Here is a 23,317-nt window from a genome sequence, read left to right on the forward strand (position 1 = left end):
GGGAGATTTGTAAAACACTGTAGCATTTAAGTCATTACATTTTATAGCTAATTTCTAATGTGGATTTGATTTTTTATGAGCAGAAAAAGAATCTAATTTGCATTAGTGACAGTAACTAGAGAAATTTAACACCTGGCCCTGGTTGTACCAGAAATTGAATATTAGGTACTTGGGTGCTAAAAACCCATTCAGATCTTCAAGGGGGATTTTTCATTTATTTATGTGCTGCTCTCATGTTTACCATTACAGAATTGTTCACATTATGATGGAAGAAAGCTCCCTGCCTGCAAAAATCCTGCATATACATTTTTCATCTTCTGCAAGAGAAACAGAACTATTTACTCATTAGCAAGAACACACCCTGAAAAAAGCACCACTATTCCATGCATCTGAAAAATATCACAGCAGCCTCTGTGAGAAGTGCTTTGATTCCCGCTGGCCTCTCCCATCTCCCCCTCAGCTTCTTTCCCCACAAGCTTCCCTTTATTTTCTCTTCCCCCTCCCCTTCCTCAGCTCACTCCATGTCACTGTTTCCCTGGTAGGAGCTTGGGTGCAGTGTATCCAAGCAAAATTAAACCTCTGCTAAGAAGATCACATTGTTGTTACAAGAGCAATCCATATGTTTATAAAGTGTAGAAAATTAGGAACTGTAAAAGAGGGAAGCTGGTGTTAAATGATATGGGAAGTGACACTTTACATAGCCAGTTACAATTAACACATTGATGGCATTTTGCTGGCTCCTTGCAGTGATAATGCTGTTGTCAAATGTGTTTAGTGCACCAAATCTCCTGGAGCCTTCAGCCAGGCAGCGAGCTTTTGACAGATTGAAGGTTCGGAGATAGGCTATCATGACAGATGGAAACTGGCACCGATGTTCAGCTTTCGCCAATCACAGGGGACCTGCCCCCCTTATTCTGCAGGGCTCGGCTCTGCAACCTTCCCCCTTCTGATGAAAGCAGGGGATGGCATTGTTAAATAGTGCATCTGTGTGAGTTAGACTCCTCTGATGAAAGCATAAGGCAGACGCGCTGTGAAGCAAAAGACAGCCTCTGCTCTAACTGCATTTTAGATAGACTTGAGGAAAACCCTAGGGAGCTGGGAGAAAACTTTGGTAAATTTCAGACAAAAAGGAAAAAAAGACCACCCGTTAATTTCCTCTCCTCAAAGGATATAAAAATACAACTCTGATGATAAAATCTCAATTAATGACTTTCATAAATAGTTCCCCAAGCTAGCACTCTTTATGGAGTCATGAGGAGGAGTTTTTCTTCTATTATGATCATTATTTCCTTGTTATTAATCAATTAATTCCCAAAGAATCCAGGGAAATCTGTAAGGAGGTGCTCAGGGGCAGTTGCGAATCTTCTACTTGTCAAAAACTAATTCAATTACTTTAAAATGCTCTTCTTGACACTGGGTTGGGTTCTTGAATCTAGGTTTCATATCCAGGGTCAGACACAGATCTACACAGCTGGGTATAAATAGTAGGATAATATAGTTAATTAACCTTTCACCCTCTCCCCACAAGCCCCTTTTAAAGAAAAACATTAGTCATTTTATTTCAAATGACCATCTATTTCAAAGGCTTTCTCTTCAGCTCTTATAGTTCTTTCTTCTTCTTGCTGACAAATTCCTCTTTAATTTCCCTAAACTGGCTGAAGAGTCCTTTTTCTTTGCAGTCTTAATCTTCAATTCTGCTCTCGCCCGTACAGGTTGGGAGCAGCAAGTACTGCAGCCCATTTGAGGTATGATAATCAGCTGATTAGCTAGTGGAGTCGTTTTCCCTGAGGCTCTTTTGTGTGCAAAATCCTCACACTCAATTGACATGTGGACATCATAAAGCTGATGAAATGCAATTGTAATGAACAAGAGGGAGCAGCATCTGCAGCAGTCTAAATGAAGGACCCTTTCCTCTTGCCATGCTAATTCAGAAAATCTGCTCTTAACGTGTACTCCCCCTGGATTCCAAATTGAGGCACATCTCCATGAATGCATATTCAAGGCGTGAATTAGCCTCTGTGGCAAGTGAGTGCAGAGCCTGGCCAGACTGATTCTAATTTCAAGACAGATAATACTGCATCAACCATAGTAATGATTTGACAGTTCATTTGTGACAGGAGTCCTACAGTCAGGTTTACTGCACAGACAGACAGGTGCACAGAGAGAGCGAGCAAGGCCTCTCAGATGAGACCAAAGGCTGCTGTCAAATGATTTCTGCCAAAATAGCCTGATGGAGAAAAGAGAGAATGCATTTAAGAAAATTAATGAGTCCTCATATTTAAATCCTGGCTGCAATGGCGGTCAATGGGTGTTCCCCTATCTATTATAGGTTCATGTACACTCAGCAGTCATTAAATTAGGAAGAAAGAGGTGAGAGTTCCCTCACACACCCCTTTTCAGAAAACTACATCATTTGCTAAGAAATTGCCAAGTGAATAAAACTTGGCACACAAGTTTTTTTTTTTTTTTTTAAATTGAATTTCACATGAATCAGTTTGCAGGAAAAAACCTCTGCAGTATTAGGGAGAGAAGCTGTTCATTTACACTGCCTGCTCTGTGACAGTTGCTAATATAATAAGACAGGTTTGTTCATCACTATTTTGGATCACCTTTGGCTTTTCTGTACTACTCTTTCTATTAATAAATGTTAATTAATGATGGTAAGGAATGCTTGCCTTTATATCCAAAAGCTCAAAGCACTTCTCAGACATTGATTTATCTCTGAGAGTTAGAAAGAGGGCAGGTATTAGCACTGTTATTTTTACAGAGGTGGAAATAGAAGCACGGTGATAAAGTGACTTGTGCAAGGTCACACTGCAAGCCAGTCTCAGATCTCTCCCTGAACTCATTTTCACCCCTCTCTACAGCTCTAGACACAGAAAATACTCCAGGGAAAGGTGTTGCTAATCCAACATTAAGGAGACTCCTTCATAAGTATTGCTAATAAATACAGCACCTGCCTTTAAAGCAATTAACAAGACAAGCTTAATAAGGACTGTTGTTACTACCAGGCAATCCACCCACTGACTGCAGGTTCACACAGGAGTCCTTGTTCAGGAGCTCCATTTCCAAGATTACAAGAACTTTTCCCCAGTCTCTTTATGCTTCTCTTCAGCCCTCACATTGACCTCGATCTATAGCCTTTCAATTCAATTCATCTCAATAATAGTGCAGTATGTGCCTGTAGACACGATCATGGATTCTCCTGTTTCCTACAGCATGTTCGAGGTGAAATTTGGGGTGGCTTATGAGAGCTGTCATTGGACATCCTCTTCCTTTAGCAATCATGGGTTACCTGTCAGGTCCCTGGCTGTCCATTGCGTGCAAAGCAATGTAGCAGGCACGTTAGGGAGGTAAGAGGAATGAGACAAACTCACCCCCAAAGACAAAAGTGCCTAACATTCATATATGAGAGAGAAGCACGTAAGCAAACAAACCAAAAAGCACAAACCTCCTTTCCAACTGTGCCAAGATACATATGCTGCCCCAAATTTACCAACTGTCTGTTTTCCAAAATCTGCATGTGAATCAGTTGTTTCTAACTCACAATGTGTTTTCCCATGGAAGCTGAGTTTTAAGTGGTGGTTCGGTTCTCAGGGCTGCTGTCAAAGCCGTATTTAACATACAATGTAGTTGAATAGACTACTAATAGTCTACACACAAGTGTGGTTGAAAGAGTGCCATTGTACTAAAGGCGAAGTTTGGGCTCTGAGATCAGGCAGCTTGTGTTCAAATCTCAGCTTTGCTGCTTACCATTCTGGGACTCTGTACAAGCAATTTAATCTCTCTAGGCCTCAATTTTCTCATCTGTGAAAGGGGTTGATAATAGTACTTACCTCATAAATTGTTGTCAGAAGGATTAAATGAGAAAAGACAGGGAGTAAAACACCTGACCTGATACATAGTATGTGCTCATTAAGTGCCAAGCAGGTATCATAAAATAGGTTTCATATTTTATTTTTTAGTTTGTTCCTCAGGGATTTATTGCTAATCTCTCCCCCCGACCACCCCATTCAAAGGGTATAAAAGGGCTTGTGTTCATGCATTTCTTTGTTTAGGAAATGGACCTTTCTAATTTGTTTAAAAGAAGGCATTATAGCTTAGGGGTTAAAAGCCATATTCTGAAACCAGAATGGATTCAAATTCTGTCCCTGCCACTTACCACTGTGTGATGTTGGACATGTTAATTAGTCTCTCTGTTCCTCATTGATAAAATGGGGATATTATTAGTACCTATCTAGTAGGGCTGTCCTGAGGATTAAATAAGTTAACATATGCAAAATGCCAGGCTTGTAAACACCATATAAATAAATGTAGCTATCCTAAGGATACTGTGGCCTGTCATTGGCAGTGACAAATGAGCAGGAAACCAAGGCCCAGTTGGAGATTAATGACTGTCTCAAGGTTGCCATTAGTAAATAATGGTCTGGGCCTCCAGGTTGGTCTTCTAATCCCCAGTTGCATGCTCTCTCCATGTTGTGGTGTCCCCTCTACCACATACCTGCAAGGCACCCAGGAGTGCTGGTTAACATTTATTGAGTGCCCACTGGGTGTACAGCACTGGGTTGGTTCCTGTAGAGTTTCCTTAAAAAAGAGAAGTTGTGCTCTAGACTCTAAACGAAGGGTTGGCAAACTATGGCCACAGGCCAAAGCAGCCTGCTTCTTGTTTTTGTATGGCCTGTGAGCTAAAAATGGGTTATACCTTTTCAAATGGTTGAAAAAATTCAAAACAAAAATATTTTACGACACGTAGAAATTATATGAAATTTAAATTTTCGTCTCTGTAAATGAAGTTGTATTGGAACACGGTCACACCGATTTGTTTACATATTGACTATAGGTGCATTCGTGCTACAACAGAAGAGATGAATAATTGCGACAGAGACTGCATGGCCCACAATACCTAAAATATTTATTATCTGGTCCTTTCAGAAAATGTCTGGTGGCCTCTGTTCTAGACCTGAGAAGACTGATTCTGCCTGGTTTATCACTGAGAGGGGTTACTATGTTAATAATCTGACTCAGGGTACGAACACTAAGCCTCAGAGTGGCTGAGATGAGAGTATAATTGTCTTCTACTGTTTGAGTACTGTTGTAACATTAGGTTCTGAAATGTATTGGAGCTACAGTGGCTGAGTTCGTGGACTCAGGAACTGGGCTGCCCAATCTAGTCCCAGTTCTACCACTTGCTCATTGTGTGACCTTAGGCAAATTACTTAGTTTTTCTTTATGTCTCAGTTTTCTCACCTATAAAATGGGATTGTTAGGGGATTATGTGAGTTTTTAGATGAAAAGCATTTTGAAGAGTGCCTTGCACATTGTTGGTACTATGCTAGTGTTAACCATGAACATTTTTGAAGTCTTATAGTCTTTGGAGAAAAAGAGAAAGATGCCCTTCTCGGAGCAGAGGGCAGTGTGTGCTAAAACTCACTCCTGTTGCTGGCTCTCCTGGTTAAAACACTGACTCAGCCTTCAGGTCAGCACAGAGGTCTGTGTCTTTCCTGCCAAACTTTCCTTGAGTTTGTTTACTTCTTTGTGTTTCTGTAGGACACAGTACATCTCTCCTTTCAAGTGCTTGTATTGAATTAAAAATGTGTTATGCATATTTTTGACCATACTAGATGGTAAGGTCCTGGAAGGAAAATCATTTTCTCATCTTTAGCTTCACAGTGTCTGTTATGTAGAGTATCTGATATGTGGTAGTATCATGGTGTCAGCAAATATTTGGTGAACTAGAGAATGAATAATAGGCCAGGAAACTGTAGGGTTGAGAAGTCTCTAAGAATTTTTTTAAATGTGTGAAAACCTTCTAAATATGGTAATTACTTTATCTATTAAAGGTACTAGCTTGCAGTGCTATTAAATTGAGAATTTTAAGGCTTAAAACAAAAGGCAGATAGTTACTTCCACTCAATTTTAGGATTTAGAAATCATAGAACAGAAATTCTTGGTCTGAGGAGAGGCTCCGTATGAATAAGTTTAAAATGTCCACTAACCAGCTGTGTGATTTTAGGCAGGGCACTTACTATCTTTGGACTTCCATATTTAATAGAAAAACAAGGACAATGTTCATAGATAATCACTAAGGACTCTTTCATTTCCCAAACCATAACATCTACTTCTCTCAGCAAACTCACAGAATCCTGCTCACAGGATTTTTACATAATGCTTGTAGGTAAGTTACTGAAGCTTTCTGAACTTGAGTTTGGGAAATAAAGAGTAAAATGATCATTTGAAGTGAACACATAGATGAGAGGCAGGAAATGAATGTATAAGGAGGGGTGGGGGTGGGCAGGGCTGGACCATGACAGTCTCCAGGTGGTGTGCTAAGGAGTCTTGCCTTGATGTAGAGTAGAGAGTGAGAGGCTATGGTTGTGTTCAGAAGTGCAGCGCTTTGTGTTTCAGGACAAGAACTCTGGCCACAGTGTGGAAACTGGCATGAAGGGAGAGGAGGAGAGGCAACATGCAGCAGTGCCATGGGGGATAGGGGTTGGAGGGCTAGTGAAGAGGCTGGATTTTGGATTTGGGTATGTAGATCAAGCTGAGCACCTGGGCAGATGGAATGCCATTTATGTGATAGACAACAAGAGGAACACTACTTATGGTCAACTTTTATTTCTTCTTATACTTGCATATCCTTAATTAAGAAAAATTCATGGATTTATATAATTGTGAAATCACATTGGAGCCAATATAGGATAGTGACTAAGAGCTCAGGCCTCGGATTTGAATGTTAATTCTTAATTAGCTCTTAGATCCTGGGTAATTCACTTTACTTCTTTAAGCCTTAATTTCCTCGGTTGTACCTGCCAAGGTCATGGTGAGAAGTAAATAAAAATGATACCTGTTAAAGTGCATATCAGAGGGCCTGGTAACCAGCAAGCCATAGATTAATTTGGCTATTATTACTAGAGTGCCTTGGGTTTGCTCCAGCTTCAGTCTTCTCAAGCCTTCAGCTATGTTTTCATTCTACAAAGATACATTTACGAGACTCAGGTTTAAACTCTTCTGTCCAAATTGGATCTTTTAAAAAAGAGATGACTAAAATAAAAGTTTAAAACCTCTGTTCTAATAAGAGTTTAATCCTTGGAAATCCAGAAACAAAGTAATGGAGCTATTTGGTTGAATTAAATGCAGTTCTTTGAAATCAGCTTAAATGCACAGTTACTCAAAGGTTCCAAAGAACTCCACTTGCCTGCTTGGGAAGCAGCAAACAAGGTCGGTATTGATAGCTCACGCTTCAGTGAGTGTATCAATTTAAAGCTTCATCAGTGATTCTCACTCATCTGCAGCCCTGCATAGCTGTTGTCTTGTAAGAACGGGGTGACTTACGAACCTATTAGGTAACTTCTTCACTTGTGCTCTAATGAGCCTATTGTTTCCTTGGAAGAATGCAAACATCTGAGTACAAGCACAAACCGAAGGCACAGATAACGGGGTGCAGAGTTCAGCCGCAGTTTTTGTTTTGATTCGGTATGCTTTCCAATTGCTTTGCCAGCCTCGCGGAGTCTTGCCTCCCTCTTTCTGTGCTCCAGGTGAGAGGGGATGCACACTTGGATCCTAAGGCCTGGGTGGGGACGTCCGGGTCCTCTTGACCACTTGGAAGCGTTCTGGTTGCAGCTGCTTCATCTGCTGGATGGGATTTGTGTGTGTGACCTCTTGGAATTTTAATGTTAGACACTTGCTTATCTCCTGTTTCCCTGCTGCCGGCAAGTGTCTTTGCAGTGAGGATTGCCATCCTTCCCGTTCCTGGTCCACATGGCAAGTGCACTAGTAGGATGAACCTGTGCGGTGGGCAGGGCATCCTGGAGATGTCAGCCAAATTGTTCTTCTTGTAGCTCCACCCAGCAAGGCTTTAGTTCTGTGTTTCCATGACCCAATTCAAGGTTAGGTTCCCATGTCCTGCACACACACACACACACGCACACACGCACGCACGCACACATGGTATCACTGATGAGAGATGAAAGACTGGAAATTAATCCCTAGGGTTTGGGGCCAATACTCTTCATGGAGATATGGTGAGTAAAAAACCAAAAAACAAAAACCCCAACACACATACATATGTATTTACTGCTAGCACCAGAGTTGCTCTCAGGAAGGAAACTCTTCATTTAGGGAATCTCTGAATAAGATTTGAGAGAAGGGGATGGAAGACAACGGCAAACACAGACAGATGTACTGTTCTATTTCAGAGATGAAGAGGAATCTGGGGTGGATCCAGACAGGGAGGAGAGGAGGAAGGAAGGTGGGGAGACAGCCAGACACTGGACCCATTGCAGGAGGCTGGAGCCTGCTCAGAGAGGTGGTTGTTGAGAAGTTCTCTGTGGCACGGTGGCCAGAGGATTTTTAATAATGTCTAATATGCAATTATAAGTTGTCTGCAGAGCTCATCTCCTCAAAGTTTCAGAAGTGACTTGTTTGAGGACTTCAGAAGGAAAGCAAGGAAAGGAGTTCTACCATTGAACAGCACTAATAACCATAGGGTCATTTGCTTGGGCCTGGGAGGACAGGAGGGAAAGCAGGATGAAGAGAACAGCCCAAAGGCATGAAGTGAGTCAAATCAAGGGTGAGAATTTTTGGAAGCATGGGAAGGACCTTGAACTTCCACAGGATGTGGGATAGAAAGCTAAAGAGAATGTCATTTACATTTGCATTTGCAGAGTAACCTCAGCTGAGGCCTGGCTTCCACAAACTGTAGTGAACAGCCTCCCTCTGTCACTGACGTCTTCTAACCCATTGAGTCTGTATAGGTTTTCATATCTTGTCTTCAATAAGTTTTCTCTGATTATGAAAATCAACACATACTTGGACCTTGAAAAATAAACTGGGTCAAACAGAATGCTGGGAAAGTAGGAATTGTAATTAACAGAATTTCTTAAGCTTATTGGAACTTATTTCCTCTTTGATTCCTCCCTATGGCCGTTGCAGAGGTGGGAATGTCAGCTGCCCCTTGGGGGTGATGAGACCTCCATTGCTAGAGAGTCTGAGCAGAGCCTGAGTGACCAGTTGACCTGAAGTTGTGCAGGGGATTTGTGTGTCAGGTAGAAGTTGGACACACAGGTGTCTTTAAATGCTGAGCCTCTATTATCTGGGGGAGGACTTGAAACTTTCAGAGAAGTTTAGAATATTCCAAATGTCTGTGGCTGTTCCTAAAGAATGTATATTTAGCCCTTTCCACAGCTCTATGTTAATCTGTTCCAGCCTATGCTAATGGTGTTCTCATTATTTGGGAGGAAGGAAAGGAGACTTGGCGCCTCTCCAAGGGGTGGGGGTGGCACACTGTTCACAGTGTGACCGAGGGGGGCTTTGTGGTCTGTACTTGGATCCCACGGCAAAGTGGAGGTGTTTGAAGCCACATCATGCCTGTTTGTAAAGGTTGTGATAGGGATGACTGGGGGAGAACCACAACCACTAACATCCAGAGAATCAGAGCTGTGGGTCTAAGGAACTCTCGGACTGCGGAGTTATGGGGGTGAGAGGTGAGGGCGTGACTTCATTGGTGAGGGTATAGTTGGGGTTTCTCCTGATAATCTATTATTCTCTCTTTTGCCTTTTCTTGAAAAGTCACTGCAGAGAGGCATGAAGTGGGGAGTCACAGCGTTGCTCACATTGCAACTCAGATGTGCAGAGAAAATGCACTTTTAAAATTTGACTCTACCACTGATTTGTTTTTTTCATGAATTCCTGCTCACAGTATCAGGGAAAATAACTATAATTATATGATCATATATATTTTTAGCTCACTCCAGTTTTATACTTAGTCTGATACAATCACTTACAAATAAGTTTCTCTTTCTCTGCTATGGTTTGAATGTATGTGTCCCTCCAAAATTCATATGTTGGAACTTAAATGCCAATGTGATAGTATTGAGAGGTGGCACTACTAGGAGGCCACCTCTCAATACTCATGATTGAATCATGAGGGTGGAGCTTTCATGAATGGGATTAGTGACCTTATAAAACGGCTAGAGGGAACTAGCAGGCCCCTTTTTGCCCTTCCACTGTGTGAGGACACAGTGTTTGTTCCCTCCAGAGGATGCAGCAACAAGGCACTGTCTTGGAAGCAGATATGGGGCCCTCAACAGACACTGAACCTGCCAGCCTTGATCTTGGACTTCCAGCCTCCAGAACTGTGAAAATTAATTTCTGTTCTTTATAAACGACCAAGTTTCAGATATTTTGTTATAGCAGCACAAATGGACTAAGACACTGGGGGATGCTTCCATGCCTCTGCTTCTCTCCCTAAGGAGGTGTCTGCATGTATGGAGTAATGTGGCCTCGGGGCATTAGGGGAAGCAGGCATTCAGATCCAAGTGATGTCTTCTTATCCTGTCCACTGGCTCGTCCACTGGCTCATCCACTGGCTTGTCTGCAGCAGCGTCCACTTTTGCCTGATCAGTGGGTATCTTGCGGGCATTTGCAGGTGAGATCCTTGGCTGGTAGAGCTTATGGTCTGCTCAAGCTCCTGGTGTGACATAAGCATGGAACCTGAAGTCTGGTGGCAGCTCTTGGTCAGGCCCAGGGAGGGTTGCCAGATTTAGAAAAAAGAAAAAGTACAGGACACCAACTTATATCTGAATTTCAGATAAACAATGAGTAATTATTTTTGTATGAACATGTCCCAAATATTACATGTAATATGATTTGTTTATTTGAAATTCAAATTTAACTGGGTGTTCTGTATTTTATACAGGTACTCTCATCCCAGACCCAGTGCCCTTGGCAACTAAGACTAAGGCTCCCAAAGAGGGAGCCCTTTTGGCCGACTCACCAGCCATACCTTCAGGAACCTGCTGTGTCTCCCTGCAAGGCACAGGCTAACATCGGGGTACCTTCTACGTCCCAAGGAATCAGGGATTCTCCAGGACAGCTGAACTCAGGCTCTTTCTGGCTAAACAACTAGCCTAGGCTATCACTTCTCTCTGGTATGGCCACTCACACTGGTGCCGGGGGGGTCTGGGTGCCACCTCCTCGAGCCCCAGTGGGCATGGCAGGTGCCCTTTCTGCCCTTGGTGTTACCTCCGCCACCATTTACCTTTCATCTGCTTCACCTTCCACCTCCTTTCTCCTCCTCCTTGCTCAAGTCCTCCACACAAAAAGCAGTTTCTCTTCTTTCCCCTCTGTTATATCCTCCATCTATCATAGAACAGCAAACCTCAGCCCTGGTGGCCATAGAGGAAAGGATATTGTCTTTGCACAGCAGGAGAACTCCATGACCTGCATTCTCCAGCCTTGGTTCTGGTCACATCAAAGACGGAAGAAAGGAGTGTAGAAAACCCTCTGTCAATGTAATAACTGGCTCACATGATTGCTATCTTGCTGCAAAAAACTATATTGAATGTCAGATATTGAATATTTTTTTCTTTTTCCCTGCATTCTTCTGTACAATCCTGTTCTCCCCCTATACAGAAAGATATTGCCAGCTGATTGGAGAGATCATGAGCTCAGGGAGGCAATGGAGAAAAACCACATTAATTATTTTTACGTATCTCTTCATCACATTCACTTCATGAGGTGGTGCCTGACATACTTCTGCTTTGAGTTGTGTACCCGTTTTCTCTCTCTGCTGAGAGGCCTCTCTAATATAAACTTCCATTATGACAGAAATTGACTTTGTCTCCTGAAATCTTCAGGAGATAAATTAATTTCTGGGTAATAAAATGCTTAAGTTTTTATTGCATTATGAAATTTCTCAAAGATGCAGAAAGGTAAAGGAAATAAAATTTGAGGCATGCAGGTACCTACCATCCAGAAAAAATTCTTTAGGACTTTGAACTTCAAATTTTTAAAGATACCAATCAATTTTTTAAAATATGAAAAATTACTTATGGCCTTTGTTCTCAGTCAAAATATCTTCTCTATATTCTCCTAGTGTTTTAGGCTGCAGGTGTTATCATGCTGAAGTAAATAATCTAGCTACAGAGATAAAATTACATTATTAGACAGCATACAACTGGGTGTTACAAAAATGGGAAATTATGTATTCAGGATGCATTACATTTTCGGCTTCCTGAAATGCCATCTGTAGGTTGAGCACTGGAGGGAAGAATGTGTAATTCTTAGTTTGAAGATAAAATTATTTCTTACTGCAGCTAATCTGCGACTCTGGCATCCTTGTCCGCCTGAAGGGACCCATTGCTCCAATATGTGTTATCATAGGAACTGAACTTTGTAAGTAAGACTGTTTATAGTATCATTTTTGCAACCTCAATCCATGCTTTTAAACTGCCCATGTCTCACAATTTTTCTTCTTTATTTTCATAGACTATTTGAAGTAGAAGGTAAACGGGAGACAATCCAGTGCAATCTCCTCATTCCATAGACTGGGAAAAGGGTGAAGAGATTTCTTCTCTAGCCAAGGGGAGGCAGAGCTGGGATTCTGAGCTGCCTCCTGGCTAGAGCAGCCCACACTGCCAGCAGCACACCGCCTCGCTTCTGCTGAGTAACAGAAATAACCCACCAAACATTCTGGTATCAAGAATGTCATAAAGTTTAAATTGGACTATCTTGTAATTAACTACATTTTAAGAGTTTGGAGGTGGGCTAAATGCTCCACTTCAGCATATTAACAGTTTCACAAGGAGGAAGCGGAATTTAAACAGAAGACAAGAAGGGAAAACACGTTCTTTCTTTGGTAGTAATGAAATCCATTTCAATGTTATTGGATAATGGGCCAATTTTTTTCTAGAATCTGTGCCTCTGAAACACAACCCTCAAAAATGAATACAAATTATTTTCACACATTTTTTAGATCAACCTCAATAATGGTGTAGAAAGTTCACCTACTTGTGGCCATTTTTATATGCATTGGGGTTTTTTACATATAGCCTTCACTGAGAAGTGCTTGTGCTCTGCACTATCATGTACAGTACTTGTTTTAGCAGAAAGAAGATCCAAATTCCTTATATCTAGATTTAAGACCCTCCACAATCTAATTACATTTCTAAGTACGTGTATCTTTTTTGCCTCTGATTTCCAGACTGGACCACCTAGCACTCTTGCTCTTGGTTTTGGGCTATTAGGTTTTACTAATTTCCAAAACTTTACACATATTTCTAAAAGCAGCTCAAGTGCTACTTTCTTTGTGCAATCTTCCCTACCTTTATTCTACATCCACCCTTTGCAAAATGAATTTTTATACCATTAGTGTTCCCAAAGCACATTATTTATTCTTTTAATATGTGAAATAAGTAACCAACACATGGGAAACTTGAACTTTATCAAATGCATTTTACTCCTATTATTTCACATAATAATAGCACTTGCAACATTCTGCTTTATTACTTGAGTCAGCATCTTAGCTCTTTCACTGGAATATAAGAACCTTAATGCTGAGGCCCTAGTTTCCTATTCGTTTTTGTGTAATCCACTATACTATGTTTTGCACATGTCAAGAGTCCCATCTGATATCTATTGGCACTAAATGGATAGTGGAGTCCATACTGACCAGAAGGGATTAAATTGCTAAATGTAAATAGATTTTTTTCTTGTCCTCATGTGAAGGCTCTTGGAGTGACCCTGTCTTTAATACTAGCCCAGCAAGTGCTGCTGGCCTCAAATTCCACCTCCGACTTTGAAGTCTGGCAGCCACCTCAGAGCATTAATAGGGAAAGCTGTGACTTGCTGGGTAATAACACACTGCCTTAGAATAATCATTTTCAAATGAATCAACAACAGCAGCTATTTGCCTGATCTAATTAGCATCACCCTTTTTGAGCAGGAGGAAAAAGGCTGGCATATTCTGTAGGATGCAGCATGCAGCAAATTATATAGACAAGGCAATATCAAGGGTCAGGCTCTCACCTTTGTGGCTGAGGGCTTGCTGGCATTCTTTTTTTCCCCTTTTTTTCTTACTCCTTCCTTCACTAACTTAATAAATTGCTTCCATCATTTCAAGTAGGAGAACCATAAGGAAATCCTTTATTTGAAATTTAGCCCAAGTGTGGTCAAGGAGACTTAACCACAAATAAATGTATTTAAGGAGACTTGCTTCACAAGAGCACTGCTAGAGCAAAGATGAAATTCTCTTCACTTCCAAAGATAATTTGGGAAGTAATTTAGCCTGAGCAAGAAATTAACTCTGCTTATTTACCTGGCAGAAATGTCAAGAGTTAAGAGGCTTTTGTTTCCAAAGTCTAGGTCTGTGCATGTTCTGTGAGCGGAAGGATTGAAGGGAGAACAGGTAGAAGAGATGGCTCGGTCCTTAGGAGGAAAATTATGTCCTAGAGGTGGAAGGAAGATACATAAATGGGAGGGTCATGTGCTCATGGTTGAACACAGTGCTCGCTCTCACTCAGCAGGGTTTGCAGGACCTTGGATGGGGAGGAGAGACAAAGATTTTGGGGAGTGAACTCCAGCTGGAGCCAGCTTGTCAAAGCACATCTCTTCCCAAATGCAATCATGGTAGACTGACAATTAGTCCTTTCCCCCATATATGGAGGATTGTGCAAGTGTCATCCCCCTCCCAGACTCTCGTAAGACTCTGAGATGAGGAAGGACCCAGTTATGATGACTAAAATTGAATGCCTTATCAATCCTGGTGAGATTGAAGTCAGATATAATTTGGTTTAGAAAAATAAAATGTGGACTCTAGAACCAGACTGCCTGTGTTCATAAATCTGGCCCTGCCACTTGCTAGTTGTGTGAGTTTGGGCCATTGCCTCAGTGTCCACAACTTTTAAATGCCAAAGTTATATCATCTACTTTATAAGGTTGCTGTGAGGCTAGAGTTAATGCATTTGGAGCCTTTAGAGTGGGGCCGGGTGTACGTTCAGCACCATCTGAGTGTTCATTCTCACTGTTGTTGCAGGGTGGGGTGGAAGGGCATGTTCATATATGCTACATTAATAATCCTATTACCGTGAGTGTGTCCTTTGTTTTATGTCCTCTTCCATGCGGTTAGTTTTAGATGGCAGTTTCTTAGAGGGTAAGTGTCAGTGTCTGCATTTCTTTATCTTTGCCTTTGCATTGCCTCTGTGCTCTGGTAACATTTCCTGTTACAGTGAGATTTTAATATGTACATTTTTTAAATCTTCATCTCTGTAGCTCCCCCAGTTCCGGACACGTAGCAGGCACACAGCAAACAGTTTTTAGGTTGAACTGCATTTAGATCTGTTGTATGGTATTCCAAAGTGCTCAGGCTTAGTCAAGTCTTTCTGAGGAGGCTGATTGAAAAAACAACTATACTTATTAAAGTGTTTAAAAAGGATTTCCTCTTGACCTCTTTGGTCAAGAGGAAAGTGAGGCCCTGAAGGAAGTCATCGCCATGTATCACATGGATATTCAGAGGCAGAGTTGGCTCCCCAAACCTGCCCTACTCAAAAGCCTCCACGTTTGGGGAACCAGCTAGTGCTTCTCTCCAGAGAGAGCAACCCAAGGCCAGAAGACCTTTGTCAGAGTGATAATAAAAAGAAACTCTGGGTTGCCCTGGAACTGGATTTTGGAGGAGGAGGCAGCTGTTTCATAGTAAGCAGAGATTTCAGTGTGCACTGGATTTGTTAATTAGAGCAGCTGATGAACTTTTCTTTTTCTTCTCCAGTCGTAGGAAAGCACCTAGCCAAAGACACCTTTCTCCAGTTCATAAGGGAGTGTTTCTATGAACTTCATGGCTTAACAGTTAACCAAGTGTCCTTGGAACAGTTAAGTCCCCTTTGCTTAATGAATAAAAACAAAACACACTTGGAAAGACAAAGGCTATAGAGCTGGGGTCAGCTTTCTGAATACCCCATGATAATAGTAACGACCAGCATTGATTGGGCACTAGATCCTGTGCTGGATTTGTACATTTGTCATTTCATTCAGTTCCCACGGGAGCCTGAAGAGGTACACTCTTATTTTCTTGATCTTACAGATGAGGAAATGAGGATGGATGAGTTGTTAACTGACTATTCTAAAGACATACAGCTAGTGAGTACCCAGCATTTGAACGCTTCTTTCTGGCTGGAAGCACCCCTCCAATCATGCCCTCTAAATGCTACAGTTTAAGAATTAAAGAATGGACCAACTTGGGCCACAAAGGAATGGGAGTAAATAAAAGTGATGACTGAAGCTGAAATAAATCCACTTATCTCTGAAGTAATAGTCATAGTGAGTAAGGAGTTAAAAACCCACACTTTCATTTTTTTTTTTTTTTTTAGTGTCTATCATGTTTAAAATTATAGCATTTAAAATGGTAGTGTTAGGAGGGACAAAAAAGAACATGCTGCATAAAGTTAGCAAAAGAAAGAGGACCATAAAAACAGCAGGAATGAATAAAACTCAGAAAGCATGAAACAAGATGAGATCAGTGGGCTCCAACTTACAAGTTATGACTGTATGGAGAGGCCAAGCTTTTTTTTCCCCATTTAACTATAAATCTGGGAACAGTGACAGAGAAAGGTTAGAAGTAAAAGGCAGAGTAAGGGGTTACCTTAAAAATACAAATAAAAGAAGGCCAAGGACATGGCATCATTAATATCAAATGCGTAAAAATCAAAGAAAAAACAAACATTAAGCAGAGGACAGTTTTTAAATGAAGATTAGAGTTTCCAGTGAAGACATAAGAGAGGGAGCATTTTTGCATGGTAGTAGCAAAAGGCCTTAATATGCTGTCCTCAAAATTTGACTTATCAAGCAGGCACAAAACAAATTATAACGTCGTCTAGACCAGCCTCCAAAACCACAGACCCTGCTGGTTTAGCAACATTATTTTAGACTCTTGGCCAACATATCCTCCTGCCCTGGGGCCCAAACCCTGCAAACAGTTCCAAGGGATTTCTTTATTTGCTTCCTTCCCTTACCCTTCTTGGTGACGCCTGTAAACACACCGCACAATTACAAAGTCGCAGCAGCTCACAATATTGGAACAGAGACACCCTGTTAAATCCGTTCCTGACAGCTGCAAGTCCCTTTTATACTTCAATTATAAGACCAACAACTGTAACTGCTGGCAGACCATTACCACCCAGAGTTCAGGGAGTTTTGGGGACCCTGCCCACTGTGGGACTGCCTGAGGGAGGACTGGCTGGGAAGGGCTCCTGATCTCCTTAGTCGGCTGAGCCTGTGTCTGCACCTGAAGAACAAATTCAGCAGCAAACACAGAAGACTCAAGGCCGCAGCAACTGAAGTGTTGGTGCAGGACCTGTACCAACAGGCCCACCAGTGCCCTGTGCTCAATTTTTCTTTCTTTCACATTGCTTGAATGTGGAAACCAAGTCCCTCACACTGCAAGTGAGAAAAGGCATGACATTCCCTACTAGTACTTAGTTCAAGGAACTACTCTAAAAATTCTGCTGGAAAAACCAGACCTGTGTCCTCCCGCTTTGTAGGCAAAGAGCCTCGAACTGCGCCAGCAGCCATAGCTGCCTGCAAGTTCCCCACCCAGCCTGGGCTCTGGACTGTGGTGCGGGGCTCCGTGGGACTTCCTCCGCAATTCCAGCACAGGGTGGTATGTTCCCTGTTTCATATCAGTCTCCACCTGTGCTCATGCCTGCTGGCTACTTAGCCAGATCAAATTCCTGACAGTTCCCAAATCAGACAGCTAATGAGGTGGGTTTTCATGGAGGGCTTTGCTTCCTAGAATCTCTATTTCTGTCCAAATCCACCACATGTTCTTTGCTTTTAGTACTAGATTAGACTAACCCTAATCCCAAGAAGACTTCACTTAATCTTCTGGTTTAAATGTCATTTGAAATTAAGTCCAGATAGCAAATATTTATTGAGCTTCTGCAAAGATCTGTATTCTTCATCCTCAAGGACTTAGAACTAGTAGATAGAAAATTGTTATCTATTACCTTACCTCGTGGTTATAAAGTACAGATGTATGATATTTTTTAGAAATCATTCATTCAGAAGTGTTGCTTGCCAAAGTCTTCCCACATCTTCATCTAGAGCTAATGTAGCCGTTTGAGAGTTCCCTAAAGAAAACAGCCTGGGATTGCTACAGTCGTTTCAAAACCCTGGACACCATATTCCTTTCCTTGAGAACTCTGAAAAGCACATCTCACAGATTATGACTTTTATAAAGAAGTTCTTCTACTAATTAGCCTGGTTCCCCAAACCTGGGATCTAAAAGAATTGGGCCTAGAAGGAATCAAGAGGAATCAATGTTTTAAACATTTTTACAGTATTTCTGGCGTTCTTCTTGGAACTACTCCTGCCCTTTGCCTACAGAAATGCTTGCTGCCAACAGTGGTTGTCATGTCTAAGACAAACTGAAGAGAATATGGTCAGGATAGTGTGTCTTTGAAATAGGTTTGTGGAGATCACACCAATTTCACACTCAGAGTCTTTTCTTGCTAAATATATGTTTACGGCAAAGCATGTGTAAATTTGAGTGCGTGTTTGACGTTTCAGCCAGAGGCATTATCATGGAGCACTCCTTCAATGACCCAGGGAAGCCCTGCACAGTCTGGGAGAATATGCCTAGCACCCTGAGAAAACATTTTATATTATTCTAAGAATCTGCTTTTACAGGACCTAAACCTTTAAACTAATATCTTTTAAGTGCTTAACTTGTATCTGCCTGAAAAAGAAATGTCTCATTCCACATAGGATATCCTAATTTGGATCTAGTCTGTATATCTATGTTTTGTTAATAAACTTTTTTTTAAAGGAGTGTTTAATCATCTGGTGCCACTTAGGGGAAAACAAATAAATAAATAAAGGAATGTTTCAGGTAACCTTCTAATTTAGAAATACATCATTTTCTGTGTCTGACAAAACAATGGCTCATCTTAAATTTCGTCTCATGTTTAAAATTGGTCAAGTGTTTTGGCAATAAAGATTTGAAATTTGAACTTGATAAAGGTGGGCTGGAGAAAGATGGTCCCCCATAACAATCAGGAATTCTTTGTATGTTGGATAAACAGTTAATAGTCATAGAGGCCCATCCACAATTCTTAAACTCTAAAACCATACACTTTTTAGGAGCTATTTGGCAGCAAAACCTGACCTAAACCAACACACAGCTACTTATTTCTTTATTTCTTCTACTCTGTGTGCAGTCATATGTTTCCCTGCAGAAACATTAATGTGTTGATTGTGGAATGCTGCTTCACACCCTGTTGGGGGTATTATATAAGTTCATGCACCACATTAGCTTTCTAAACGCTAGATAACTCTAGATTCTGAAACACATCTAGCCAAAGGTTTCACACGAGGGATTTTGGACCTGTAAAATTATTCTGTAGTGAAAACCCTTACAGTTTTCTTCAGGGTTCTATTCATACTTATTGGATGAGCCCACTTATGCATAGTGTTTACACAAAATTTGCACCAGGTTGCACTGAGGATGGGGTCTATTCCCTGGAATTGTTGTTGTTGTTGTTGTTGTTGTTACCAGTTTTTCCCCATCTTTGTAACTACTGGGTGCTTTACCCACATCCTCAGTTTGGCTCAGCATGTATTGCTTACCTAGTGGTAAGTGCCATGAGGGAAGTGGACATGAGCACAATACTATGAACCACTCAGGGCAACCTGGTGGTGGTCATAGACATGTAAATAATATTCATCTTCAGTGAAAGGTTAAATGTCATAAGTGCAGAGATTCATACAAACAAAATGATGAGGGATCAAAGAGGAAGGATAATACATGTCAAGGGAGGCTTCACACAGAAGGCAACATATGGGCTTAAGCATTTGCACCTTGAAGGATGTTGAAATTTTCACATGTGAAGAAGGGAGGGATGCTATTCCAAAGCTTTTCACTGGTCAGAGAAGCCCTGGCTTTTATTATTTTTTTAGGTATACAAGTATACATACATATATATATATATATAGAGAGAGAGAGAGAGAGAGAGAAGAAATTTCAAAGCAGGGTTACAAAAATTGAAATGTATTTTAATGTTTATTTTGAATGATTTTTGCATAGAAAATGCAATGCAATAAACTTGTAGTCATGGGATCATTGTTAGTTGCAAAAAAATGTTTATGTCTAGTATTCTATAGGAGGAGTGATCTGGTTTAAAGTGGTATAACGAACGCCATCTTTGAATCCCATCAGTTATCCATTTGGCTATATGTATTGACTTATTTGAAGACAAGGTGAATGTCTAAGCTTAAGGGCCCATATGAAAGTGAGACCAGTATGAAATAAAAACTTCTGAGTGCCCCGACTCCTGTCACCAGCAGCCCCATGCCCTCTTGACACCCCCCCCCGCCGCCACCCTGGGCCCCAGTAAACCCTACAATGGTTTGGAGGAATCCAGGCAAGGGAAATAGCAAGGACAGAGGCATGGATGTGTGACAGTGTAGGTACGGTCTAGGGGAAGATGTAAAAACTATCATGAGCTATGCTCAGTTTTGTGAACATGCTTTGCTTTCTACCACTCTTGTGCCTTTTATATGTTGACCACTCCTTGCACAAAATGTTCTACACCACCCCCACCATCATCCCAGAAAGAATAAATTGGTCTCTCTCTTGTTCTTAGTAGACTTCTGTGTTAGCTTAACTATAACAACTATCATGCTATATTGTAATAATTCCAGTGAATATTTGAGGGGTCTTGAAAAAGTTCATGGAAACATTTGTATTACCTTTTAATTCCATTTTTCCATGAACTTTTTGATGTACCCTTGTTTGTCTCCCCATTGAGGGCATGGGCTTTTTATCCTTGTAAACCTAGGAATTAACACAGTTGCTGGCATAAGTTATGTGAATGTATAAAAGATAGGTTGAGGCCAGAGGGTGAAATGTCTTCAGTCTCAAGTGGATGAAGCTTAGATTCTATCTTGTACATGTATCATTCAGGATATGCTGGATTATGCTGCAGTAACAAGCAATCTCCAAATTTCAGTGACTTAACACAAGGTTTATTTACTGCACACATCACATGTCCACTGAAGGTCACAGGAGCGCTCTGCTCCTTGCCATCACTCAGGCATCCTGGCTGAGGGAGGCTTTATCTGATGTGTATTGCCAATGATCACCATAGCAGTGCAGTAAATCACACACTGCTTCTAAAAGATTCTGCCCTTTGTCACTTCCACTCATGTTGCATAGACCAAAGCAGTTCACAAGACCACACCTAATTTTGAAAGATGTGGGAAAGAACTATCCTATTCTGGAAGATCAAGAGCCAGAATTATCAGGTTAGGAGTACTAATGACAACATGAACAGGGAACAGGGAGCCATACAAGGTTGTTTTAAAAATAGAAAACCAGAAACATATGGTTGCGAATATAGATAAAGTTTTGAAGGAGCACATAGATTATCTGAAATTGGGTGCCAGGGGAATACAAGCTGGGAGACACAGTGGGCTAACTGAGAGCTACAAGTTTAGGGATCTCTTAGCAGTCTTGCATCAAACTGTGCATTCACATTAAGCAAGATACTTATTCTGGCTTCGCTTCAGTACCTCCAAGGGGAAAAGAGATACAGCGATGGTAATGTATACTGCCTTCCTGTTAGTCTGAGGGTTAATGAAAGTTGGGAGATGAGACACTTACCTCTGTTTTCTATTCAATTTTGGAGAGAGCTGCCTCTTAAATAAAACGAGCCTTTTTCTTTGAGTCCATGCTGCATTTCCATAGTGACAAATTTTGCCAAGCTCACCAAAATTTGAGCTAAACCTGAATAATAAGTTGACCATTTATTTTATGAATTGGATGTGCATCCTGCCAGATTTTCCAAGTGGTTATGACAACAGAATCCCTCATCTATAATATCCATCCACAGCCCTCACCTACAGCTCCCTTGTTTGTTCTGAAGATAATATATTGATTGTGTCTCTTTCGATGGCATTCTTTCCATGCTTCTCACATGAGGAAGAGTTACTGCTGTTTTCCCCAGAAGACCTAAAATGACTGCATTTTTACACATTATTTATTGTATACATTCTAATATCAAAACGGTCAATTCATTTATAATCTTTTTAACATGCCTTAGAGAATAAAGGCCCTGTTATTATGTTTTGTTTGTATGGGGGAGTTATTTTGGTTTTTTTTGCATGTAAGTTTTACTTTACAACTCATTAATTGATCTTGTGCCCGTGGATAGTTACCATTAATTAAGCACAATAACATATGATAATGTATAACACATTTCAAGCAAATATTAGCATAATTATACTGAATATTATTGTGTTCAGCTATGTAGGTCTACAAAATATGATGGATGGTGTGTTTATCTCGACTGAATCCATTTACCTGGCCTAGAGCAATGACTTAAAAATAAACGGTTGAAAATAAATGAACATAAGTCAAATATATCGTTAAGCACTAAAGAATATTTCTAAGAAGCAAGAGCCAGAGATCAGTTGCCCAATTCTTCTACTTTAAACTAGATTATTTTAGATGCCCATTGTAGAATTTTACAGCTCAGTTTTAAAATCCTTTGGAATTCAAGGATTGTTTTATGTGAAATATTCTGACTAGTAAAATAATTCTTTTTAAACATAATTCACCACTGCTCTGAAGGCTTATTGTGGAGAACAAAAACATCTATGCATAGCAACCAACAACTATTTTTGGCATATGCAGAATTTAAGGTGCTGAAGAATATGGGAAACCCTACAATACTGTGCTGTTAATCTAAAAGCGCCAGGTGAAATACAGTGAGAGAGAAACAAGGCATGGATAAATCCTCTCACCTGCTAGAACTATTAACAAAATTTACTTGTCTTTTCTTTTCTTTTTTTTGTCGTTTTTGTGACCGGCACTCAGCCAGTGAGTGCACCGGCCATTCCTATATAGGATCCGAACCCGCGGCGGGAGCGTCGTTGCGCTCTCAGCTCCGCACTCTCCCGAGTGTGCCACAGGCTCAGCCCTACCTGTCTTTTCAAATGTTCTTTCATTATAGCATTCTAGTTTTTAATTCATGTAGAATAAGATAAATAAATAGCTATGATTGAACTTTGACTCACTAGTTCAGAATTCACTGTTCGAAAAGTCTATTAGCATCACAAAAATGAGACTTCCTTTAAAAAGAACCACAAAGGCCCACAGTAAAGATAACCTTATGCTTCCTGGATTGTGAGCATAGAAAATTACTTTATTCTGAGTTGTCATCCAAACCAACTTTTGCACCTGGACTTGGTCCAGCTCTGAGGTCGAGAAAGGCTCATCTTGCTCTCCTGCCCTCTCTCTTTGTGTCGTCACATTAGTTTTGAGGAGCCCATCTTGAGAGCTCAAGGCTGATTTCTATTTTAAGAACCTAGTTCATTCTTTATAATTAGTCCCCAGTTTGTCTGGAATCCTCTCAGGCATTCAAAAGATTCCAAACATCCTAAACAAGTACTTCTCAAAATTTTCCACTGAAATATCTTTAATGACAGAGGAAAGTCAACTTACCTTTGGGAGCCTGGGGCCCTAACTCAAAATGGAAAATATCTTTAA

The sequence above is a fragment of the Cynocephalus volans genome, chromosome 1, assembly GCF_027409185.1.
Source record: "Cynocephalus volans isolate mCynVol1 chromosome 1, mCynVol1.pri, whole genome shotgun sequence".
NCBI lineage: Eukaryota > Metazoa > Chordata > Mammalia > Dermoptera > Cynocephalidae > Cynocephalus > Cynocephalus volans.